The sequence below is a fragment of the Herpailurus yagouaroundi genome, unplaced genomic scaffold (assembly GCF_014898765.1).
Source record: "Herpailurus yagouaroundi ecotype Mexico unplaced genomic scaffold, PumYag 162, whole genome shotgun sequence".
In the NCBI taxonomy this organism is placed as follows: domain Eukaryota; kingdom Metazoa; phylum Chordata; class Mammalia; order Carnivora; family Felidae; genus Herpailurus; species Herpailurus yagouaroundi.
In genome coordinates, this window is record NW_024412403.1 from 2,501,562 (window position 1) to 2,527,397 (window position 25,836).

The 25,836-nt window shown below is 61.9% G+C and overlaps 1 protein-coding gene across 1 annotated transcript in view; it reads right to left on the reverse strand.

The window, feature by feature from the left end:
• The window catches only part of AGPAT3 (1-acylglycerol-3-phosphate O-acyltransferase 3), a 35,202-nt gene extending 22,319 nt beyond the window's left edge, over positions 1-12,883 (reverse strand). Inside the window, exon 1 of the mRNA XM_040483793.1 lies at positions 12,565-12,883. The gene's annotated coding sequence lies outside the window, so the exon portion shown is untranslated. The remainder of the gene's footprint in view (positions 1-12,564) is intronic.
• Positions 12,884-25,836: the final 12,953 nt, after the last annotated feature.

Here is a 25,836-nt window from a genome sequence, read left to right on the forward strand (position 1 = left end):
GCTCCGCGGGCCCCTCTGGGCGGGGCCGGGCGTGCGGGCCCCGCGCCCCCGCGGCGCCGGCCCGGGGGGGGGGGGGGGGGGGGCGGGGGGGGGGGGGCCACTCCACCCCTGTGCCTGTTTCACAACAGCCCCCGAGGCTGTGAAGGTAAGTAGCCAGTCCCTTGTCGCCCCCGAGGCTCTGGTCTAAAAGTCCATCGGCAGAACCCCCCCCCCGGAGAGCTGCACCCACCCCTTGGCCCCATCGCCAGCACCACACCCTCCTGTCTGGGTCCAGCTGGCCTCCCGGCCCGCGTCCCCAGGGCTAAGTGGGGGACCTGACAAGGGCTGATCCCCGGGGCTAAGTGGGGGACCTGACAAGGGCTGATGGACGTGGCGTGGGGCTGGTAGTGGTCCTGGGGCCTCGTTCCGATGACTGCCCTTCTATGTGAGCCTCGGCCACCACCTGTCCTGCTGCAGCCACCCTAGGTGGGTCCTAGCTGCTGTGTGCCGGGCCCTCGGGCACCAGAAAGTGAGCCTGGCCCGGGGCTCTGCTGAGGCTGGCCGTCTTCCGGCATGTTCCCCTGCGGCTGGTCAGCCGGGCTGTCAGGATCTGGCCCGGATACCCGAGAAGTGGGGTCAAAATGCACGACTTCACCTGGGGGCCAGACTCCACCCTCAGGAATGTCACCCGCCGCGGTCAGGGGTCCTCCCTCCCACCCCGCGAGAGTACCCCGTGCCGACTGTCTGCTCGGACGCTGGCGCCCCAGCCACAGGCCGCCGACACCGGCGTCACAGGCCTTCGGGGACAGGCGGCAGGGGTCCCCTGCAGAAGGGTGGGGGTGGGGCGACGCCCCGTTCCCACTGGGCCCACACGCTCCCAGCCTCTCCCCGGCCTCGGCCTCCCACTGGAGGGGCAGGAGCGCGGCCGGGGGAGCCCTCGACTCAGGCCGCCAAGACCGCTGGCTTGTGCGCCCGACAAAACCGGCTTAACTTCTCACCAGACGAGTGTAAGTCAGTCTCTACGTTTTTAAACCCGACTTTAAATATGCGAGCGCTATGCACTCTGGCACATTGTGAAGTTCTACTTTCTAAATATGGCTTCGTTCTTTTAGATGCAGCCAAGGGGGTCTAACGCCTCACTGCTCAACAGCCTCTGTCGCCGCCCCTCTCAAAACGCGGGCACCACCCTCCTCTGGGAGGCCAGGGAGCGTCCTCCCTCCCGTCTTCCCCGCTGGGTTTGCATCTCCCGTGCCGCCTCACGCGACCTCGCTGTGACGAAATACATCATGAAGTCTCTCAACGGCCTCCCGACCCAACATTCTCGAACAAGTTTACATTTCTTACGCGCAAGGCTTTAAGCCAAACAGTTCCTCCTGGATGGGTTACTTGAAGACACTCCATCCTGAACGCTTGGTCTGCGTCTCGTCTTGGCTACGGCCACAGCGCCACCGGGCGCCCCTGTGGCCACTGTTGGTGCCCGCTGGAAACTGAGGACCGGAAGGGCCCAAGCGGCTTCAAGGCCTGCAGCTCAGGACGACGGGGGCAGGGCCCGGGCCTCGGCCATAAAGCTGCTCCCCGATTTGCGCATCCAACAAAGGAAGACGAGGAAAGGCCCGGAACTCGGCCCTTCACCCGTCCGTGACCGTGACCACGGGACACCTGGGTGAGCCCCCCGCGCCCGGGCCTCAGAAGAGGCCACCTGCTTCTCAGGAGCGGCCCCTGGGGCCTGTGGCAGGCGGCCGCCCCGGCCCGTGTACCTGGTACCCCCTCACTAATGCTCATGCGCCGTCACCGACAGAGCAAGGAAGCCTGGGCCTGTCTCTAAGCCCCTTCGCTAGATGATAGGTCTAGATCGTTCCGGAAGCCCGCATCTGCACAACTTGATCCTGACGGCGAGGTGGCTGCCTCCTGAGTTCGCACCCCTCCTCAAGGTGGGGGTGTGGGGTGCAGTCACCCCCTCGGGGCTGGAAGGCAAGGACAGACCGCCGGCCTGTCGGGAGGGCAGTAAGCCAGGCGACTGAGCTAAACGCGGCCTCACACGGAACTCAGGGGCCACCGGCCACCACAGACGCCGACCCGGGGCGTCTGGGGACGCCAGCCAGCCTTCCCTCCAGTGTGGCAGGAAGGACTGGGAGCCCAAACCAGACCCTCCTCCCAGCTCTAGCGCCCCGCCCCCGAAGAAGGGGGACCCCCGGTGGGTCTGACACCCTGTCCCTCCCGGTGCTTTTGCTGCTACAAGCCTGTGGTGCCCACGGCCGAGCTGTCTGTGGCTTAGGGCCACGAGGGGAAGGGAGGAAGCACCTTGCAGCACTGCGGCACCTCACCGCCATCACGTGAGGCCCCTGGATGCTCTCAGAGCCCACTGGGGCACCTCCCATTATGGGCGAACGGTGTCCCCCAAAAGACATGCTGGGGTCCTAACTGCCAGCACCTCAGAATGTGGCTGTATTTGGAGACGGGGTCTCTGAAGAGGTGATCGCGTTAAATGAGGTCACTGCGGTGGACCGTAAAGCAACCTGCCTGGTGTCCTCGTAGGGAGAGATTCGGACACGGTCTCTCCGTGTCTGAGGAGGACCATGTGGGAAGACACACACGGCGGGGGTGACGCTGTCTACAAACAGATCCCTCCCCCACAGCCCTCACGGGGATCCAGTCCCGCCCACCCCTAGATCTCAGACAGCCAGCCTCCAGAACTGCCCGCCGAAGCTGCCCAGCCCGGGGCGCTCTGTCCTGGCGGCCCTAGTGGAGTGACACCCCTCCCACAAATACTCCGGCTTCGTCCCCAGACCCCAGGCCCCTCCCACGTCCTGCCGGGAAGCCTGGCCCCGCCTCACCGCTCAAGGGCAGAGCGCTCCGTCCCCTACACCTGCCTCAGGACCGGTCCCCAGACGCCCAGGGCCCCTCTTTCCCAGCACTGGTCCCTGGGTCCCTCTTGTTCATGAACTAGCCAGTCAGGTGGTCTGACCTTCAGATATCCTCCCAGGCACCCCGTCCCCCGTCTTCGTGGAAACTCCCACGTTTCTGACAAAGCCTTTGCGTGGGAAAGAAACCAAGGCCGGCAGGGCGGCACCGGGCGTCTCCATCACACGGGCTCCGTGCAGGGAACCACCGCATGGGGACCGACTGCACCTCATTTACACTCAGACTCGGTGCCAGTCCCTCTGCCCACGTGCCTCGCGTGCCTCCGCCCAGGGTGTCCCCAGCACACAGCGGGGACGCGGCACGGGACCCGAACCAATACCGTCGCCCTCCGACGGCACCGGGTGCCCCTTCAGCCGTGTCTCCTGCTCTGCTCTGGCTGCCTCTCCCGGTGACCTGCTGCCCGACCCCGGGGACCAGAGGAAGGTGCAGCCGTGGGACCACCCCTCTGGGACCGCTGCCCTTCCGAGCTGTGGCCTCAGCTGGCCCTGAGTGCTCTCTGTGAGCCGACAGCGGCTGGCGATAGGAGAAGACATTCAACACGCCAGAGGGCGGCGTTTCTGATGTTCTAGATACGTGGTCTGCATTACAGGCAGAAAGAGCCGCTGACTTGCATGCGGATTTCGGTCATCCGAATTCAAAGCCCGCGATGAAGCAGAAAAGCAGAACCGTTACCCTGCCTCCTTCCCTCTGTCCCGTCCCACCCGTGAAGGCCTATGCGTGAGGCACGCACAGTCCCCCGGAGGCACCACAGAAAGGCCTTGCCGGCTGGCCGCACAGAGGACACCCCGGGAGCGAGCCTGGGTGTTTGGTTTGCGCGCGGGCCGTTCTGTTGTTTCTGAGTCAGGAGACACCGAAGGACAAAACCCATGAACAGGGGAGAGTCGAGAGTGCACACTGTCTCGAATATTCTCGAGCTACCCCGAGACACGTAGACGCAACGCTAACTGCCCAAAACGCAGCCCGGAGCCAGGAGTAAGGCTCGCGCTCCCCAAGCGGCCAGCCCGGGCCACACGGGAGCAAATCCACGTCACTCACAGCGGGACCGTCTAGCCCCTTGACTGGTCCCTGGCCGGCTGCTCCTCCCTCTGGCTGTAAATGTGGCCGGGGCAAGAGGGACTGGGTGGCTTCCTGGCCCACGGCCCACCTGGTGTGAGCGGGGGCGGGAGGGGCGCTGGTGGCAGACATCCTTCTGACAATGACACGGAGGGGCAGGCACCGGCCGGCGGCCCGGGAGGCACCACCTCAGAGGGTGACCCTGCGCCCATCGATGACATCACGAATGAGAGCACAATGGCCACTGTTGTCCACGCTGACCTGACCACGACGCCGAGAGAAAGGCTGTATCCTAGCATCATGTTACTGACAAGGCCAGGAAGCGGAAAGGGTATTTTTATGAGGCCAACTAAAATTGTAGATCAGACAAACACGATCCTATTTCTGAGTCTTTAAGGGACTACCTTTCGTTCTTGGGTAAATTCACTGGCAGGGACCATCTTATCCTTCTACGGGCCAAGAAGTAGGACACGTTTCTTTGCTAACAATCGTCTGTCGCCTCGTCAGATTCCCAGAACCACCGAGAAACCGAAAAGTCTAGGAGGAGGAACAAAATCATCCCTACCTGCAAATGACAGGTTTGTATCCCGCAGACCCCAGAGAATCCACTGTGACCAAAGTGCCACTATAAACAACAGATGACAGAGTGCCGAATGCAGTGAACACAATGTACAGAGATCGACATTCTCAGAACGTTCAGTAACTCGCTCTGACTGAAGTCATCAGAAGGGACCAAGACAGCAGAGAAGTTTAGTCATTTCTACCCAACAGCCCCAGGACACTGGCCTCAGGTGGTCGTCCGAGACCATAGAGCAACCTCGGAAGCCATGCACGGAAGATGGGGAGCTCCTGGCCGCTGGTGGCTCTGCCCCCACCCCCCGATCATCTGGGGCCCCGGCCGCTGGCGGCTCCCGGGTCGCTCCACTGTCTTTCTAACAGCAGAAACAGAAAACCTGCACGTCCAGGACCAGGGGTTTCTCCTAAAGCAAGTGGGGAACAGGCTCACAGTCCAAGCACTTAAGGCAGGAAGATAAGCCCGGGGACTGCCGTCCAGTGGGCACGCCTGCACGCGGACACGCAGATGCAGGAGGCACACGGTAGACAAGACCCCACGTGTGTCTGCAACGAAACGATCTGACGGCAGAGCCCGCACAAGGACACGGCAGAACACCCTGAAAGACAATAAGCAGGCCTAGCAAAGGGAACAACACTGCCCTCCCTGTGCCCCGCCCCTGGCAAGGCAGGCGTCAGGACGTGGGGTCCCCTCTCCGGCGCTGGGGCCCCGCTGGCTTCAGGGCTCTGCACACGGAGAACACAAGGTCCTTCAACCCCAGCTCGGCCCTCAGGGCCTTGCCGCCTCCCCCCGTGCCCCGCGCCACCGGGCGGGGGTCCCGGGGCGGCCTGTGGGGGGCGGGCCCCGTGGAGCACGGTGGACCCACAGCCCCAGGCGGGTGCCAGCCCACTGCAGCCACACTGACGCCCCTTCCTGCTGGGCCCGGCCCAGGCTGCTGACCCGCAGAAGCCGGTGGTGGCCACAAGTGCCACACTGTGAGGGCGTGGGTTAGATGGTGATACGCGATTGACATGCAAACCGTTCTAAGTTACAGATGCACTTGAATCCTAATTAAAACACCAACTGGTCCCTCAGCTTCACCGGGAACTAGACAGGCGGGTGCTACAGCTCGTGTGGAGAACCAAACAAGAAAGAGAAGCCGAGAAGACCGCGCACGGGACCAGGGAACGGCCCACAAGATGTCACAACTACGACAAAGCCTCGAGCGAGCCCCGGCCCGCGCGGACAGACAAGCAGACCAGTGAGCTGGACCGGAGCTGACGGCCCGCGGGCCCTCGCGCCCGAGCAGGTGCACCCCTGCTGGACACGCCGAGTGGGGCTACTGGCTTAGCAAACACCACGCCTCACACACGTGTCGACTTCTGCTGTATTTGTATCGAGGCACGTGTGTATTTCTACTGTGTTTAAAATTTCTTATTTTTTTACATTTATTTATTTTTGATAGGCAGAGACAGAGCGCAAGTAGGGGAGGGGCAGAGAGAGAGAGAGAGAGAGAGAGAGAGAGAGAGAGGGAGACACAGAATCCCAAGCAGGCTCCAGGCTCTGAGCTGTCAGCACAGAGCCCGACATGGGGCTCGAAGCCACGAACCGCGAGATCATGACCTGAGCCGAAGTCAGACGCTCAACCGACTGAGCCACCCAGGCGCCCCTCTACTGTGTTTAATACGTTACAATAAATAGAATACAAAATTAACTTAAAACCATTACGGGAATCAGGAGGCTCTTTTAGCATCACATATCTCCTCAACCAGTGGGTGAAAAGAGGCAATTAAACAACAGGCCAACCTCCCCTCCGGGCCCACGAGTCCCGTGCAGCCACCGTGGGCTCCCTCCCGCCACGCCGCTCCTGGTGAGAATCGAATCCCAAGATGGAATCTAAGGTCCCAGATATAAGCCATAAAGGAACCCCATCCCCTCTTGGAGTGACTGGTGTGGGCCATGAGGCCCAGTTCCAGGCAGGGGGACACGGGGGGGACAGGGGAGACGTCCATAGGTACTTGCAAGAAGGCGTCTGTTTTAGGACAAGAGACAAATCCCTCTGGGACGCCCTCTGCCCTTCTGCCCTGAGTGAGGAAGGGTGGCTCAAGGTCAGCATGAAGCAACACATATGAGGCCTAAAGGCCCAGAGTGTGGAAGACGCGGGTCCTCCGAGGCCGAGACCTCGCAGGCAGAGAGGACGAGTCGCGCGCATTTAAGCCACCGTTTCTGGGACGCCAGCACGCGGGTCTGGGTGTCATACCCAGGCGCTCCATCAAAGCCTGCTGAATGCATGATGCGTGTTTACCGCACGTGCACCGTGACAAGCGTCACCCAGTCCCCAGGAGCATCCAGGCCGGAACCCTTGGGTCAAGAGCGGCGGAGCGCCACAGATGTCGCCCAGAACCTCATGCTTCGGCACACTCCGAAATGTGGCCACTTTACAAATTTCACAGAATTTTGACCCTGGGACCAAGAGAAGTCAACTTGGACTCCGCGATCCTCCGACTTTTCCGTGGGCCCTGCCCTTCCCCACGCAGCTCTGGCTGGAACGAAGTACGTTGTCAGTAAGGATGTGCCGACTCCAGGGTTTTCCCCTTCTCACCGCTCCCCAATCCCTGCTGGCCCCTTTGTAAGTAGCTCCTGTAGTAAAGCCTCCTCCCTCTGAATGCCATTTCCCCTCCATCAGGACCAGAGAGACACACAGAATGAAGACGGAAATCACGGCAGTCCTGAGATCGACCAGGTTTCAGAAAATGGAACTTCTGCTGATCCTTTGTGAAAAGATTACTTGAGGGTGTAGTCCAGCGAAACAGGAAGGAAGGAGAAAGACATGGATTTAAGACAAAGAACTCACCCCGTTACGCAATGGAAGGAAATGCCGGGATAAACACCCGTAGGTGGCCCGGAAAGAAACTGCTCCAAACTAGAACCCGAGATCTTTCAAGAACAAAGAATTTGTTCTACAAAGAATACGATGAAGGAGCTAGAAGATTTTGGGATTGAAGGAGAAATAGGTTTCTTTTCTTAAAAATAAAAACGAAGTAATTAACATTTTCAAGTAACAAAAAAAAAAAAAAACAAAAAAAAACACCCTGCCAGGAAACTGTGGTACAGACAGAGATCGCACTAACACGGGGCGTGGGTTTCTACGGTTGGCTTCACGAGCGACTTCCTCCTCCAAGCAGCACAGACTTAATGACAGGATTCTCGTGCCTTCTCTGTGGCATCGGCAGGAGCTAATTCATTAAAAGTTTTATTGTGAATGCTGTTTCTGGACTTTCAATATTTGAAATCGACCTACAAAAGAAGCGTGGAGAACTCCATTATAACGACCGCAGATACGAATGTCGTGAACCCAAGTTATTTTACACAGAGCCGGTCAGGAGGGCTTTGCTCCAGTTGATTCAACACAAAGTGAAAGTTCAAGTATACTGAAGTATTAAGGGAAGAGCAAAATAACTAAAAATAATACTAACCCAGCAAACTCGGGGGCGGTGAGGAGTGACAGGTGTCTGTCACACTCGCAGAGAAGCAAAAGTCTAGAGCTGTGCTGGGCACGCGGTGGACGGACACTTGGTGAACATCGGCGAGAGAACTGGGTGGGTTAGTAAGTCACGGAACGGAGCATCAGCAAACGGTCGGGAGTCAGCGGCTGGACGGCTTTGGAGCCACGACCCTGAGAACCAGAATGAGGAAGGGACGGGTGGGAGCTCACTTTCCTTTAAACCGGGCAGGCTGCCATCTCAGAGAAATGCAAATATAAAGCGATTTAAGGTCTGGGTTAATGCTGATCGCGAAATACGGCACCTTTAAAGGTGAAAAGAGTCCTCGTGTAACTCGGTCAAGGGAAAATGACCTGCAGGTCTCAGCTCAGCGGACACGTTGGAGCGGCCCCCACGCCCACCGTGGGTTTCTCCACCGAGGAACGGGGGCAGGTGTGCACTGGGCCCAGGGCTCGGCCAACGGTTCTTGTCCCGTGTCTGTGGCCTCAGCGCATGACGTGATCATTCTGAATTTCGGTTTCTGACTTGAAAGTGAGGGTAAGAGGACCTTTACTACCAGAACCACGGGCTGGCTCCAAGGATGAAATAAGGGCATGTAGGAGTGTCCCTGAAAACTCGTCAGGGTTTCATCAACACACCGGATTCTGAAAGAGCCTTCGTAAAAGTTCCGCTTTCCGTACCAGTGACAGATATTTAAATCATCGCGAGCATTGGTAAAACTCCGTAACTGAGACACTGACGCCAGGAACCGACCCGCTACGAGAGGGCCTCACGGTCACATTCGTGGGGGAAACTGCACGGTGCACCCCATGCTGAGGAGGCCTGATGCACACCCAGGAGAGCCACACTGAAGCCGCGGTCTGACCCGACGCTTTGTCAGTGAGCCTCTGAAGCTTCTGTGATTCGGACCCGCTTTCCCTCAGGCAGCCGACATCAATGTGATTTTAATCCTTTCTAAATTCGTTCTTTTTTAAGTTTATTTATTTTGAGAGCAACAAAGACAGTGTGAGTGGGGAAGGGCAGAGAGAGAGGGGGGAGAGGGAGAGAGAATCCCAAGCAGGCTCCACACTGTCAGGGCAGAGCCCGACGTGGGGCCCGAACCCACGAACTGGGAGATCATGACCTGAGCCGAAATCAAGAATCAGACGCTTAACCGACTGAGCCACCCAGGTGCCCCTAATTCTTTTTTTTTTTTAAGGTTTATTTATTTATTTTGAGGGGGGGGCAGGAGGGAAGAGAGAGAAAGAAAGAGAGAGAGAGAGAGAGAGAGAGGGAGAGAGAAAATCCCAAGCAAGCTCCAAGCTGTCATCGAGTCAGAGCTCGATATGGGGCTCGATCTCATGAACCGTGAGATCATGACCTGAGCTGAGGTCAAGAGTCAGATGCTCGACTGACCACCCGGGTACCCCGAGGTTTTGATTCTTTACACACACACACACACACACACACCTTGAAGGCCATGGTAGAAATCTCTATTGGACATGGTTGTAAGTCACTAACTTTTAAAACTAGCTACTGTTGTAACTTCAAGTAAGGGCTTTGGTGCCAGTTTGTCTTTCCAGAAAGAGCCCAGAGAACCCAGAGCCACACTTTGGCTGCGATAATGGGGGAACTTATCAACAAAGCAGCGTGGGGGAACCGCTGACCGGGGCGCTGCCTACGCCGACGACGAGCTTGCAGGGACGGGACCCGCGGGGGTGTGCAGGCAGCGCTGGAAGTGAGGGCGCCCCAGGCCTCCCCTAAACGTCTCTGTCCCTCGTAAAGATGTAAAACATCCTTCCCCTGTGCAGCTGGTTCTTCGCGGCAGGAATCTGCGCTCCTTAAAATGAGGAAGATCCCTAAACCAACGTACGAAATGCCACTTAGGCCAGTGAACTTGTTAAATATTTGAGATACAGAGGAAGGGCGGCCCAGCTCTTCCCAAGGTCTCCTCAGAGGGCACGAGGTCAGCCACGGCCCCCAGGTCGTGCCGGGTGACGGGCGGGGAGGCGGGGCTCTGGCCCTGATGTTATTCAACAATTTAAAGAAGCACAGACGAGGTCCGTGTGCATTTCACGGTGAGCATGACGTCTGAAAGGGGGTACGTGCCGGCGACGTTGCCGAAGAGAAGTAACGGTGGGCGACCAGAGGCGGTGAGTGTGTGCTTGGGGGAACCCACGCCTCCCTATGTCTGTCTGGGGGTCTTACACCCAGAAGCGAAGCCAGGCTTTCTCAGAGAAGCACGGTCGCCTCCCTGGCTGCTGTGCCCCGACGTCACTCTGCTGACAGACCTGCAGGGGGGAGGAGGGGGGACGCTTCCAAAAGCGGCGCTCCAGCACAGGGCCGGGGCCACGCTCTGGCCGCGTCCGGCCTCTTGCTAGCGATGGGCTCACCTCCGGGCACGTGGAGAAGCCCACCATGGAGACAGTTGTCGCCGGCAAGAGGGCAGCGGACGAGAAGGTGTCTCTCCTGGATGCCGTGATGTCTGCAGAGGACAGCCGGGCATCACGGCAGAGCCTCGGAAGGAAGTGGGTCTCCGATGGCATCTTGGAGCCCAGAGTTCTACTCCCTGCAGCTCAAAACTGCCCCCTGGAGACCCTGAGCTTCTCCTGGAAGTGCTCACAAATTCGCACGGCCGGAGGCATCTTGACCAGAACAGAGCACTCCTCTCCAGCACCTTCCGGGGAGGGTCTCCCCCTCGGTGCCGGTCACAGCGCCCCAGAAGCCCAGGCTGGCTGAGCGCACGCCAGTCTGGGTGGGACTCCGGGCCCGGGGAGACTGGCGGCCGAAAAGGCAGCACCTAAGCCCAGCACAAACTGGGGAGGAGACCGTTCTGTAGACCCAGGGCAAGACAACCTCCATGTTTTCTCCCAGTTCTGAGTGTGGGGGACAAGGACGGGACGGGGGCGGGGGGACGGGGGCACAGCTGGGGCTGCTCGACTCTGCCAGCCAGATCACAAGAAGCTGCAAAAACATTCTTCCATCTGGGTTTCTGTCCACGTGTGGATGGAGCGACGACTGAGTGGCTGGGTCAAGCGTCAGGACCGAGGGGACCCAGGGAGCCCATGCCCTCGCCAGCACACCGCAGCTGGCCAGCCTTCAGAGCCACACGAGCTGCCTCTCCTCTCCTGGCCTCCACACGCCATCGATTACCAGGACAGGGGTGGGGGGAGGGGGGCACCTTTGCTGCGACAGGCCCCTGGGCTGGTGGACCCCTCCCCTGGCCGAGAGCATCTGGAAGCTTATCATGAAAGTAAGTGACCACTCGTCCCCTGGGGGCCCCAGCGGGGTCTGGGGAACCACCTGGCCAAGACCCGGAGCTCCTTCAATAGGGGACAAAAGTCCTTCCTTCCCTCACCTGGGCCAATTCTTCCCCTGACTCACCCCTGTTACCTTTCTGTGGTCCCGTGTAACTCTTTGTAAATTCTATCAATCGTTTCACGTAAGATCTAAAACGCAAATAACTCCCGGGCATAAATTCATTCTGCACGGTAAGTGACACAGAGTTGCGGAGGAAGGGGCTCCCAGCTCCCAGTTCCCAGCGGGCAGGAAAGGGCCTTCGTGTCCTGGACGGCGGGGCAGGGGCCGCGCAGGCACGGAGCCCCCGAACACACCGTGTGCAGCGCCCTCCGCATCGTCAGAACAGAAGTGATAATCGGATCAACAGAAGGGAAAGCCTCGGGCAAACAATTCCCAGCCAGACCGTGTGCTGAAGAAAACAAAACTAATCTGGGCCAGAGCCTTCACAAGAGCCAACGTCTCAATGTCTCTTCACCGGAAATTACCCCATTTTCTGGCCCTAAAAAATGAAGTCAGCCACAGACCTGGGGTTTTGGGTCTCCCCACGGCCACCTTGACCACATCCAGCACCGGGCGGGGGCCGGCTCCACCCGATGGCTGCCATCCCTGTGCCCCGGCTACAGACGGTCACGTGCAGACAGGGCACGCGGTTTCCCATTCTACAGATGGAAACAGGCGGCCTGGAGCACACGCGCCCCATTCACCATCGCGGCCTGGTGTGGGGTCGGGCTGGACCCGAGTCTCGGGAACCCCAGGCCGGTGGGGTCAGCACCACCTCTCGGACTCCCCACCTCCCAGCAAGAACCAGTACACGCACGGGGCACGACAGCCAGAAACGGTTGCGAGTGACTCACCGCAAAGCAGCTCAGCCTGCCAGGGTACAGCGGGGTGGCCTCTCCGTGATGGAAACTACCACTTTCTACTTCATCGACGGACCACCCCGTGAGCCCCCCGCGCCCACCGCGGGGTAAGAGGTCGGGGAGCACCAGGAAGCTGACGGAGCTGCTCCTGGCGCCAGGCGCCCGGCCCCAGAACCTTCTCCAGGAACGTCCCAGAACGTTCCAGAGACACGTTCGCGGCGGGGCGAGGTGGGATCTCCCTGGGCCGAGCCCCGACACAACCGGCAGGACCGCCACTGACTTCCCTGCCGACCACAAGGGCCCCTTCCCAAGCGGGAAGTTTGTGGCACACGGAGAACAGGAGGGGAAGCGGAAGAAAAGCGAGGCCCGGGGCCCCTGCGCAGGGACAGCCCAGAGCCCGCCAGGCCGTACTCACCAGTAGAAGTAATAGGCCAGGGCCACGGCGACCAGGGCCGTGCACACGCCCGAGAAAAGGCAGGCGGAGTAGCTGGACAGCATCTTCGGACCCCTGGAAGCCTGTGCCCGTGAAAGTCCGACAGAAGGAGACCAGCGGCCTGAGCAGCGTCAGCCCCTGCCCGGCGGATAAGGAAGAGGGATTACGTCCAGACTATGGCGCCCGTGTCCGACGGGCCGGGGCCACCAGGACCATCTGCTCAGCCCCAAGGGGAACACACACTTCCAGGCGCCGCCTTCCCCCCGCCCCAGGCCCCTGCAGGCCTCACAGAGCAGCCCAGACGAAAACAGGACTCCCTAAATGCCAGCCTCCCCCCACCTGCTGCAGGGGCCCGAGGGGCCACTAATCCAATAAGCAGCTTTGCCGGGAGCCACCGGGAGCTGCTGGTGTCACGGGGCTGGGCCGGGACGCAGGTCAGCGGCCCACAAGCACACACCATCTCTCCCCCACCTCTCCGAAGCCACAATGGCACGACCCCAACACAGCGCGGCCTGGGGCGGGGCCGTGGGGTCAGCTAGTGACGGGGAGCCCGTGCTTGGGCCACCAGGTGATGGACAGACGGCCTATACTCGGGGCCGGGTCCCAGCCCACAGCTACCGACAGAGGAGGGTTCCTGGGGGGAAAGCCACACGTCTTACTCTTGGGGAGTCTGTGCTGGAGGAACTGAGGGAAGGTGGGGGTGTGTGTGCGCCTCTCCCCCGTCTCCCTGAGACTTGGGATCTGTGACAGGGCTGAGGCGAGATCAGGTGGCCCAAGGACAGAAGCGTCACCCCACAAAACCCGCTCCCAGTGAAGGCCTCAGCAGACACCTGAGGAAGCGGGGTGGGGGTGGGGTGGGGGGTATTTGATCATGAGGGAGTCTTGAGGATTCTTCTGGCCGGGGAACCTTCCTCGGGGCTAGGGCGCGGTCCCAGGGGGAAGTGAAGTCACTACTGTCACTCTCCTACATGGGAGACTGGGCCAGCGCTCCCACCCTGCACCTCCCCCCCCCCCCCACCCCCACCCCGGGCACCACAGTGAGTCTGCAGCACAGGAACTCCTGTGGGACCCTGAGGCGGCAGGTTCTGGGGCTTCTGGACGGGTCACTGCAAGGCTCCTTCTAGAAGCATCTGTCATCTAGCTTCTGGCCTGACACATCTCAGGAGAGAAGGCGGGTCACTACCCTGCACTCCGTCCACCGGAAGGGGCTTCAGAGGATTGTCCTGAGCACCGTCTTGCTGGCTAAGGCTTTTCCAAGTCCTTAATCCCGGGTGCTGGCGGCCTTGGCGGACTGGCTCTAACGTAGCCGTGCCCGTCCTCCCGGGACGGCGGGGCCCTGGAGGTGCCGCTCCCTGCCAGGCGCCCGGACCGCCGCCTCTCCAATGGGTGACGAAAAGAAAGCCCTCCTCTCCCAGAGTGCCGTTCAGGACGTGCGTCCGCAGAACCAGCCCGTGGGGGACCTCGGTGTGTGACGCGTGAGGACACGGGCCTGGGGGGCCGTGAGGCCCACCCCCCAGCCAAGGTCTCCGTGCAGGGCGGCAGGTGGCCCTGACTCGTCCCGTGAGGACCTTGTGAGGCCGGACGGGCCCTGCCCTCCTTGGGAAAGGCTTCCGTTGGGCGCTCCGGCCTGACCTCTGGGGCGTGGCCGCGATGACTCGTCTTGAGTGGAAAGTGGGTCACAGACCCCTCCCGGCTGCCACCGCAGCCCCCCAGACACACCTCCCAAACTCCAGCCCCTGAGACCGGGGGCCGCGCCGTCCAGGCCCGGGAGCTGCCTCCCAGCCCCCCTCCCCGCACCCTCTCCCCACCCTCACCCCCGCCACCGCCCTCCCTCGAGGCTCTTGTTCTCCACACCTCCTCGTTAGGTTGAGGAGAACAAAGCTAATTTGAACGTATCGCACAAGAAAGCGTCACGGGAACGTAGTCTCCGGATCATTTCCCTGTGCCTGGACATTAGTGATTTCCGCCAAAAGGGTGAAAGAGCGTGTGTTGGCAGGAGTTCTTGGTGCTGAGAGCAGCCACGGGAAAACTATCCTTTAAAACTCTGTAACACTTCCTCAGAGGAAACGGTTTCTCCCCGTGCAGTCAGTCGGCACACTCCAGTCCCCCTGCTTGACTGGTGGTGACCACACCCTTGGGACGGGGCCACGCGCAACAGCAAGCATGTTGTGATTGTTACCGTGTGGTCCCAGAGCAGGTTCTCTGCTACCCCCGCCGACCCTGGGGCCATCAGGGGCCCAGTGAGGAGGGGGCCGGACAGCCGGAGGGGCCCCGTGGAGCCCCGGGCGACAGCCAGACGCTCCTCCGTCCGGTACCTGCTGGGCTCCGGCAAACGAGGAGCCCACCAACCGCAGCCCAGACAGAAAGGAGATCAGAGAGCCGACCGCCAGAAAGTTCGCCAAGCGCAGCCACAGGGAGGGCAAGTGGCGGGCAAGCCGGGGCGCACCGAGGGCAGTGCCTCCCTCCATCCTCCGGGACGGACCCACGATCCCCCCATCCCTGCAGGGGAGGGGCGGGGGGGTTGCGGCACAGCCAGCCCTGGGTTCCCCGCTCCCCGTCAGCCTCCCCGTCCTGTTCTCTGTGCTCGCCGCCAGCAGAGCTCTGGCCGTCCCCGGCCCACCCTGACCCCACACAGAAACCGGGGGAGCCCCTGCCACCAGCTCCTGCAGTCCTGGCCCTCAGGGGGGGACCCCACGTGGAACCTGCCGGAATCGGGTGCTTGCTAACAGTGTCGTGTGAGAGAGGCCACACGGGCCACGCCCAGACACACTGGTGAGGGGCCACGGGGGGCCCTGCCCACGTGCCTGGAGCCACACCCACACCCACGCCGAGGCCACGCCAAGCGACAGATGCCACCGCAGACCAACCATGCGGCAATCCCGGCGGCTCTGCCCTCGGCACGACTGCAGCTCTGAGTCCCTCTGCCCCAAATCACCAAAGAGCTGGCAGCCTGGGGTCCGAAACGCGGCCCTCTGAGCGCCCCGCTGCCCCCAGCGTGGCCAGTTCCACCCCAGGCCCCCAGGAGTGAATCCGGCCGCTCCCAGGGGCGGGACGGCACATCCTGGCGCTTGTCCTGATGTGTCCACACCTCAGACGCGAGCTAAATCACGGCCGATCGCTATTTCCAATGCGTCACCAAAGACACTGGTGATCCTCAGGCCGTGCTGCCTCCACACCCAGTAGAGCAGCCACAACGTGCAGCTTCCGGAAGGAAAGATGCTGGGGACCAAGCACTGTGCTGCGGGCCCTGCCTCACAGACACGCTGGCCCCGGCAGTGAGACCACCCCCCCCCCCACACACACACACCGTCGTCCGCGTGTTAGGTTAACGAGGTGCTCGGGGAATGCACCACCTCACCGGCCTGTCTTCCAGATCTCCCTCGGCCTCAGACCCGGGAAGAAGCCTCTGGATGCCAGCTACACAGCACTCTAGAGCAACAGGGAGAGAAGCCGCCAGAGGCCCTCACTTAAGACTCCCCACAAGGCCTCACCGGGCCCCCTCCTGCTGGCAGAGTCGCGACCCCGACCTCGTTCTCATGCCCGGAGCGTCGTCCTTCCCGCTGACCGCTTGGGCACGGGCTCCCGCCGCTTTCCGCAGCCCTTCTTCGGAAAGGCTCTGAGTTCCTTGAGGTTTCTCTGTTGGTCCCGGCACGACGCAGGAGGAGGCCGCGCTGTGGCCCCAGCACCAGCCAGCCAAGTGCCCTCCAGTCCCTCGCAGGACACGACCGACGGATGCCAGCTGCTCCACAGGGACCTGGCCGCGGGCGCCTGGGGGAGGCCGGCGGGGCCGTGTTCAACCTGGTCTGCCTCCCGCAGCTTTAAATACACGAACACCTCGCCCGGCCCCCCCGCCCGCCCCCCCGCCGGGGAGCAAACATCAAGGCCCACTCGTGACAAGCCTCTTTGCTTCGACTCACCCTGGGGTCAAGGAGCCGGCGGTGGCGCTTCCAGGAGTGAGGCTGGTGCTCCCCGGGAGGCTGACAGTGTCCTTCCAATCCACACCGGGACGCGTGGGGAGCACAGGTTACCATGCAAACCAAACACGGGTAAACAGCCTGAGGTGTGCACACAGGGAAGCCAGCGGCCAAATCTCAAGTGCTTTGAAGCACATTCGGAAACTCTTGTGCCGGACGCTGTGCAGCTTGTGGTCACCGCGCGGTGTGGACACAGGCGGGTCGGGGTGAACACGCACGGGGACGTCCGGCAGCAGGTGTCCTGGGGCAGCGCCTCACTCTTGGGGAGCGCCTCGCTTGTGAAGGGCGGGCCTGGAGGGGACCAGCCGCTCTGAGACACGGGGGTCGCCCTGCTCAGCCTCCCGGGGACACGTGACCCGGCTCGCTGGCCCTGGGCCACCTCGGGCACCGGGCATCAGGATAATGAGAGCGCACTCATCTTTTCAAGGCTGCACTTGGGACTGGTTGCCAAGCTGTGCTCGTAACTGCAGCCTCTGAGATGCAGCTACAGGCCAGGGGCGGGTGACGGGCGGAGAGATGTGCACACGGCACTGAGGCACCTGCCGGGACAAGGGGTCCGGTCAACAAGCAACAACACCCCGGCTGGCACAAGGGAGCGGCTGGCCCGGCGTCCCCTCCGCACACCGCAGACACGGGCGTCAGCGCACAGAACCAGGAAGCGCCCGCGCGGGGAGTGCCCAGGGGCTCCGTCTGTGTGCCCGACGTGCCAGCTTGGTCTCTCTGACACGCGGCGAGCACGGGAGCCGGTTTGCAGAGCCCCGCTGTTCCAGGCGATGGTGGCAGTTAAGGACAGGGTTGCATCGAAGGCGCCTATTGTTCCCCGGGGTAGAATAGCCGTTGGGGGCGTGGGGTGGGGGGAGGCTCAAAGGGGACGAGAGAAGCTGGGCTGGACCCCGGCCTCCTACCTCTCTAAGCCAGCCGGGGGCTGGGGGTGTGGGGCAGGCCGAGGGCCCAGGGGGAAGGGCCCCAGGCTGCTCTGCTGGGTGGCAGGAAGGCTGGTCTCCTGAGCTGGCTCCTGGGTGTCCTTCCCGTTTCCCCACACGTATTCCAGAGGGGTGTGCTTTCCTGCTGTCCCATGTCCCTCTCAGGAGTACGGAGCCGGGGGGGGGGGGGGGGGGGCCCGGAGCACCCGCGAGCACCCAGGCCTGAGCCCCCGACCCTCCCTGCCCCTCCCTGCAGAGGACTTGACTCTCTCCTCAGGGAAACTGCCACGCCCAGCTGCCCAGAGCAGGAGCCCGAGTTCCGGAACTGCAGTCGAGATGCTCTAACGCCAGCTGGAGCTCACAGTCCCGTGCAGGGGGACAGCTGTCTGTCACTGTCACTGTCACGGGGCATCCCGATGCCCCCGTGTCCGTCTGCTTGTTCAGTCTTCGTGGCACCCTCAGGAGGTGAGCTCTCACGAGAGTCATTTCACAGATGAGGAAACTGAGGTACAGAAACTCTAAGCCACCTGCCCAGAGTCACGTGGCAAGCACGTAGCAGAATCAGGATTCTAACGCAGGCCAAGTACCCGTCAAAGCACCGCTTCCACGAGCAGGAACTGTGTCATCAACGACCGAGACGCCAAGCCGACCGGAAACGCCCATTCTCCCATCGCACCCACCGAAAGGCCGGTCTCCCCCACGGCTGAGAACACGGGCTCGAGGCAGGAGCGGCGCCTGCCACGGCTCACGACGAGGGCAGTGGAGGGCCCCGCAGGGAGACCGGCCGCGGGAGGGGCGCTGCCTGGAGGGATTCTACAGCCAAGCCTGCAAATAAGACGTGTGAAGTCACAACACCCCCGCTCTGGAGCCCTAACGAGATTCTGTAAGTTGGCGGGGAGTAGGACATTCTTGCTGTAAAATGTGAAACCAGGCAGAGGCAGGGCGTGAAAGGGAGGTCAGCCTTCGTCCCACGCCAGGCCCGGGGCCGACGGCTGGTCTTCTGATGTCTGTACTTTCCCAACTCTGGCTCACACTTGACACAGTGGCCCCACCCCGGTTTTCCCGCCCGGCGCCACCTGCTAGGGACTGAGGGTTTGCGCCCTGGCAAGCGCACGGGCTGGAACCTGACCGCCGAGGTGACGGCACAGGGAGGTGGGGCCTTCGGGCCTCGTGATCAGGTCACGAGAGGGGAGCCCCCGTGGTGGGGTCAGTGCCCTTCTCAAAGAGACCCCAAGAGCTCCCCTGCCCCTCCCCCACACGAAGATACAGAGAAGCTGCCGGCTGTGAAGCAGGAAGGGGCCTCCCCAGACACGGAACCTGCCGGCACCTTGATCTTGGACTCCTCGCTTTCAGAAGCGTGAGAAACTAATGTCTGTGGCTCACAAGCCACCTGGGCCGCGGGATTCTATTCAAGCGGCCTCCAGCGGAAGGTACCACCGGCTGTGTGGCAGGTGACGGCAGGGACGAGGGTGTGACAGCCGGCACGAGGCAGGGACTCGCGGCTGCCCAGGTCCCCAGCTGCAGGGGTTCTCAGAGACCCCGCTGAGCACCCCACCTCCCGCAGCCCCCGCAAGTGCCCCTGTGGCCCTTCCCTGTTCCAGCTGCCCGGGCCTCGGATGTCGGGTTGCAGCAGAGAACCGGGGAAAGAAGTCAAATTTATTCTGGAAAATGAGTTGATTTTTGTAAGTCTTATGAGAGACGGTATCTTCAAAAGAGATTATTCTCACGGCCCTGCCTGGTCTGCCGAGCCCGGCAGCACCCGGCACCTTGTCCTTGTGCCACGCGTCTGGACCGACACAAACCGTGCCCACAAATCCCGTTGGACCCGAACAGACCAGCTGTGAGCACGGAGACTGGCAGTCTCGCCCGACGCCACGCTCGACCGCGGCCACCCCTCCTGTGCCACCCTTGGGCTCTTTGTCGGGAGCAGCCGCTGGAGGCGGCTCACCTCTGCCACCTTCCCAGGACGCCAGGTGACCAGGGACCTTCTCTCAAGCACATTCCTGCCCACCTTTGCTCAAAAGATGTCTTTGCACCCACTGTAAACGCCCCACAGGCAGCTGACTCACCCCTATCTCTGGGGCCAAAATGCAAAGCCTCCAGCCCCCTCTGCAGACTTCTGATTGTGGGTGTCCCCGGCCCGCCCTGCTGCCTGCTGGTCTGAGGGACAGGCCATGGCACCCGTGTGGGTGGACGCGCATCCTCGGACACCCGGGGGCTGGCATCTGGCCCTCCTGTCACCTCCCAGGTCTGCCGTTCACCACCACCCTCTGAGCCTCCCCCAGCGTGTGCTGGGGGCCGCGGCTGCCCCCGCTGACAGGAACGCCCGCCCGGTCTGACTCTGGGGGTTGGGATCAAGAAGCATTGGGACACTGAAGCATTGGGACATTCTGCAGAATGTTGGTGACAAACTGGCTTTTCACCTCATCTCCTGGCATTGAATTCAGCTCCCCCCTCCACCCCTCCCCCCAGACAGCGTCGCTAGCTCACAGCTGGGGCTGCGTCCAGGTCCCATCTTGTCTTAGCAGGTGAGCATCCGAAGCAGCCACGCCCTCACAGGGTCCCTCCAAAGTGCTTCCCCAAACAAGCTTCATCTGGAGGGAAGCCCAACTCCGGCTGCAGGCTGCCCGCCTTCTCTTGTCACCCTGACCGTGAGCCTTCTCTGCCTCCGTGCAGCTGCACCCGTCTGACCGTCCGAGGCCCTCGCTCTAGACCAGGGACAAAAGACTTGAGGCCCTTGCTGTGTTGTGATGTCGGGAACGTGCAGCTCAGACAGAGGGCCAGCCGACGGCCAGGCTCGTCCCGCAAGGTCGAGAGGCTGTGTCCTTCCTGCCCGCTCGGTTCCTCTCCTCAGCAGGACACCCCGCGCGAGCCCCGGGTTCCCAGCACAAGCCGGCCGCACGTGTCTCCGTCTACTGCGGGGCACTTCCCTCCCTGGGGTGTGTCCTTCAGTGCCATTCCTGGGCGGGGCAGCCACCTTGGTCTGAGCTCATCTGTTGCTGGTGGGGGGGAGTGGGGGGGGGGACACGTGCTCTCACATTACCTGCTGCAGCAGAGCCTCTGGGTGGCCCGTGTCTTCACCGACGGGCCCCACGTGCTTCCGGCAGGCAGCAGAAACCCTTCCCGTGGCCCCCTGCCCCAGGAGAGCCCGGCCCAGGCACACCCCCGCCGTCTCCCCGCCTGCAGTGACAAGTTCAGGGACAGCTGGCTCTTTGGGCCCAGACTCACTCCGGGGAGCTGCCCCTGTAGCTGCACTAAACCATGCAGAGCTACGCAGACATCTGTGCAAAACAGGGAAGGAGAGGCCGTCATTCCTGTTAGCGTCGGGCTGAGTCCTCCGCCAACACTTGTAAAGACAAGGGGCCGGCGGTCACGTCACATAAGGGAAGGAACACGTGACAAGGGAGAGAACAAGCACCCTGAGTCCCAGGGAGCGTGAACACTCGCTCTCCGTGAAGAAGCCAGAGCTGGGGTCACCGATGCCGTGCCCCCAGCTGTGCGTGCCGTGGGTGACGCAGACGACAGCCCGGGGCCGGCGACCCCTCCAGCGAGGGGGCCCCAGGGCAGGCGCGCGCTGACCGCGAGGGCCGACCCCAGCACCCCCAGGCCCCTGCTCTACTGGGCCCACACCTGGTCTCCCACGTGCTGTCGTGGGAGCTCGTGCGGCCCACTGGCCACAGCCGCTTCTGGACCAGCGCGGCGGCCCGCATCCTACAGTCCCCGCACCCCCTTCCCACCCCAGACGGCAGCAATAGTAATCGACGTCTGGTGGCAAAATAAACAGATCGATGTAAGGGGGCAGGCAACTTAATTCGTGAGCAAATGTTTTCACTTCCTGCCTCCTACGCCTGGGGTGAGGCCTGGTGAGGGTGAGGCCGGTGTCAAAGCCCCGGACCCCCGGCCGGGCCGTCCAGCCCCCACCCCGCGCCACCCGGGGCCCCCGGCCAGGTACCGACTCTGCCTCTGCACCACCCGCCCCCGCTTCCGATGGACTTCGGCTCCCAGAAACTGACCCCAGGAGGACCATGACCGCTCTTCTCCACAAATGAGAACTTCCGGCCCACGTGGGTCCCCGCGCACACACACTCCCTGTGTGGGTGTCTGCTCTCGGCCAGACTGGAGCCCACCCGCAGGCATCCCAAACAAGATGGTACCTCGGGTCCTGCCCCGAGCTCCAGCGCCCGCCCCCCCGGAGCCACTGGCTCCAGCTGTGTGTGCCCAAGCCTGTCGGTTAAGGCAGCAGCCTGCTCGGCTGACGAAAGCAGAAGTGACAGTTAATTACCCCCTCGTCTCTCGGTGAGCATGTTACTTAAGAATTCTCCAGATTTCACAACCGCTGGCGATCAGAGCAAAGAGGCAGTGCAATTCGGGCCAAGTTTACAGGTCACCCTCCTCGGCGCCCCGGGGGCAACAGTGAGCTGTGCAGGTTGTTTAAACACTCTCGTAGCTGCGTTAGAAAGTGACAGGACGGGGCGCCTGGGTGGCTCGGTCGGTTACACGTCCGACTTCAGCTCAGGTCGTGATCTCGTGGTTCAGGAGTTTGGGCCCCGCGTCGGGCTCTGTGCTGACAGCTCCGAGCCCTTAGGGTGCCGTGTCCCCCTTTCTCTCTGCCCCTGCCCTGCTCGCCCTCCTTCTCTCTCTCTCAAAAATAAACAAACGTTGAAAAAAGTGACAGAAGGGGAAGTTAACGTAATGGTGTGACTTAACCCAATGCGGCCAAAACACCCCCCTCTCCACCCGCGATATCGCCCCTGCCCTGCCGGCCTCCGGAGTCCGTGTGCCGGCTCTCAGCGCCTCTCAGTTCAGCCCCTTGCTCTGAGGGCTCAGCGGCCACGTGCGAGCCGTGGCATCGGACATTGGACCGTCGCGCTCTGCTGTTTGTTACTCCAGCGACGTCTGTGGCAGATAAGAGCCTCTGGCCACCCTCACCGGGGAGACAGCACCGGCTCGGAGATCCCCCCCGCCTCGCGGCCTGACCGATCCCAGCGTCGAGTCTCAGGCACCGGCGGGGGCCGGACGACGGGTCGCATCAGAACATCTGTCTGCCCTCCCCTGCAGCTCAGGGTCAGAACTTGGCCGCCAGCTCTCCTGCAGGAAGGGCCAAGGCCGGGGCTCCCCGGGGAAATAACCACGCCCGCCCCGCTCTCCGGGGAGCCTGCGGGGTGCAGAGGCGGAGATGGAGGGGTCTGAGGTGCAGCCCAAACGCCGGCTGGTCCCCGGCAGCCGCGGCACCTCCTTCCAACCAGAGAGCAGGGCGCCGCGCCCTTACCTGTGACCTGCGGGCTGGCGGACGTGCAGGGCAGTCCCTGGAAAGCGGCGGGTGTGCACGGAGCCGACGGCTTTTATCCTGCCTGCAGCCCCTCCCCATCAGGAGCCTCCGGGAGGCGGGGTCTCCAGGGATGTCCTTTTCACCCATGACCTACACTCTGTAACCAGGAAGGCAGACTCAGCCAGCAGGGTGGCCCGGGGCTGCCGCTGCCCACGTCCAGCCGGACCTGCACCAATCGGGGAACAGTCCTGCTCCAGACGGTGGCTGTGCCCTTCTCCTTTTTCTTATTTTCAGAGACACTGGAAGCCGGGACCTGAGAAGCACCCCCCACACTGAAAACCGGAACCGGGTGCGGACCAAACCGGGTCAAAGGTTCCGGAATACTGGCCACGAGGCAAGAGGTGGGAAGGAGTGGGCTGCCCCTCCCCCACCCACCGTCCCTCACCTCTGTACCAACAGGACGGCCCAGGCAGGTCACCAGCGGCCAAGGAGGGACAGGGGACAGGGAGGCCACTAGGTGGAGCCTGGGGAGAGCTTTCAAAAGGCAAGAAGGGCCCAGGTGTGCTCCTTCCTGCTGGAATGCAGATGAAACGGCCAGGAGGAAGCAGCCCCCGGGAGACCAGCAAGCCATGACCAGCAGCACAGAGGCTGCAGGCTGCGAGTGAGCTCAGAGGGAGCCTGCCTGGCCCCGGGCTCGCTGTTAACGGAAGAAAAGCTGACCTGCGTGGATCTGTTACCACACTTGCACGCGGACTGAACATGTGCCTAACAGACAGCACACGCGTGCAGCATCATCGGTGAGGATGACCCTGAGCTGTGTGGGAATCCCCCCTTTCGTGAACATGGAGACGCTCAGAACCCCAGGTCCTTTCCAGAAGGACGAGGTCCACACTGGAACAGATCCTGGGTCTGAGCTCCTGTCCACAGACAGCCAAGGAGGCTGTGCCCAGCACGGCCCCCAGGGACAGTGGACCCCTTCCCTCCTCCAATGCACCCCTGCTCCCTGCCCCCTCCTTTTGCACCAGGTAACACCGCCAGGAGGTGGCTCCCTTGGGAATGCACAAGCACGCAGGCAGAGTCTCCCCCCACCCTCAGGGTGCCCTGGGGCCCAGGTCACGCCGACAAGGGACAGGCTCCTCCACACACGGCCCCCCAGCACCCCCTTGCTGGTCGTGCAAGAAGCCACTGCACCCAAGGTCCGCTGGCACCGGGCGCCGGGCTGGCTTTGGGCGAGAACCCCCAGCAGCCCCTCGACCACGCAGAGGGCTCCGCCCCCAGGACCGGAGCCCTCAGTGAAGCTCCCCTCTAGCGGCACGCGCTCATGTTTTCCATTCCGGAAAGTCAGATGCGGAAATGCAACGTCTCACACGCCCACGCAGCCGCCACTGAGAGGAAACGTCCACCGAATGGTTTCAGATCTCTGTTCAAGCTCTGGGTGTCGTGTCGCGTGCGCGTGCGTGCTGTGTATAGTGCGCTCTGTGAGCGTATACGGCCGTGTGTGCTTGTGTCTGCGGGCATGTGTGCAGCATGTACACGTCACATCTAGGACACACAAGACGCCGGCGTCACAGCCCGTCTGGCTCCTCCCAGATGCCTCCCTGGAGCTCAGGACCCTTGCACGGCCCTGCTGACAGCTCGCAGCGGGGGCCACCGCACGCGTCCGTCTGTGCACAGAAAAGGGGGCTCCGGCCCAGCCTCCTGCCTTCGGCCGCACGTCACCCGGCCCCTGACTGGCCCCAGCTCGAGGGTGCACGTGCCTCTTGTCTGCGCCTCCCACCACGGGCCCAGCCCCGGCGTGAGGCTGTCCTCGCTGCGCCACGGGAAGGGTTGAGCCTGAACGCCCCTTCACCCCGACAGCGCCGCGGGGACAAGTGAATCCGGGCACACCAGCGGGGCCGCCCACCGTCGCCCCCGGGGATCGTGGCCGAGTCTCCGCCGGGCTCCCACGCTGCCCAGCCGCCCACTGGGCCCTTCGCCCTCGGCCTCCCGCACCTGCTCCTCCCCCCCTCCCTCTGCAACCCATCCTCCCACCACTGGACATGCCCCTGGCCGGCTCTCTAGAACCTCTCTAGGGTGCTGTGCCGGGCGGCCTGGGGGCGGCACGCCCGCTGGGACCTAAAGGCCCCTGCGCCCGCAGACCCGCCCCTCTGACTTCCCTGCAGAGCCCAGAGAGGCCCGTCCCGGTTCCGTCTGCACACGCACGCATGCACCGTGCGGCACGCACACCTCCCACACGCACGACACACGCGGTCACACATGGGCACGTGCACCCTCTCAAACCACGGCAACCCTGATTGCGAATACGAAATTTGGGAAAAACTATCAGCAAACCAACTCTAGCACGTTAAAAATATGTCATGACCATTTGTTCCATGAATGCAAGGGTGGTTTGATCTTATGAGATCTATTCATAAAATTCTTTATAGCTCCTTAACAAGAATGCCAGGGAGGTAATTTAACAAAATTCAACCTCACTGCTGACAAAAATACCCAATAAAGTAAGAGCCAATTTAAAATATCCTACATACAGGGGTGCCCGGGTGGCTCAGCCGGTTGAGAGTCCAACTTCAGCTCAGGTCATGAACTCGCGGTTCGTGGGTTCGAGCCCCGCGTCGGGCTCTGTGCTGACAGCTCAGGGCCTGGAGCCTGCTTCCGATTCTGTGTCTCCCTCTCTCTCTCTGCCCCTCCCCCACTCACGCTTTGTCTCTCTCTCTCAAAATAAGTTTTTAAAAAATCCCACATACCCATTATATGCTTCCCTGCAAGGTGATCATGTCTCAGCCCCCAACCCAGCACTGTGGTCCATGGAGAAACGCTTAGAGACGTTCCAGCAAACCAGGAACGAGGCAAAATGCCCTCACCCAACAGGCTGAGCGCATGAACACAGGTGGAGTGCTCCCTAGATACACGTCAGCAGAGCAGTTCCTGCCGTGGCGTCACAAAAGCACACAAAAAAACATCTTGACCAAATTTGTGAATACCAGGACTCAGGAACGGTTTACTATGGAAAATCAGTTGATCTAACAGTTGACGATAGAGGTCAAGGAAGAAAACCACGTGATAATTGCATGAGGTTCAGGAGAAGCAG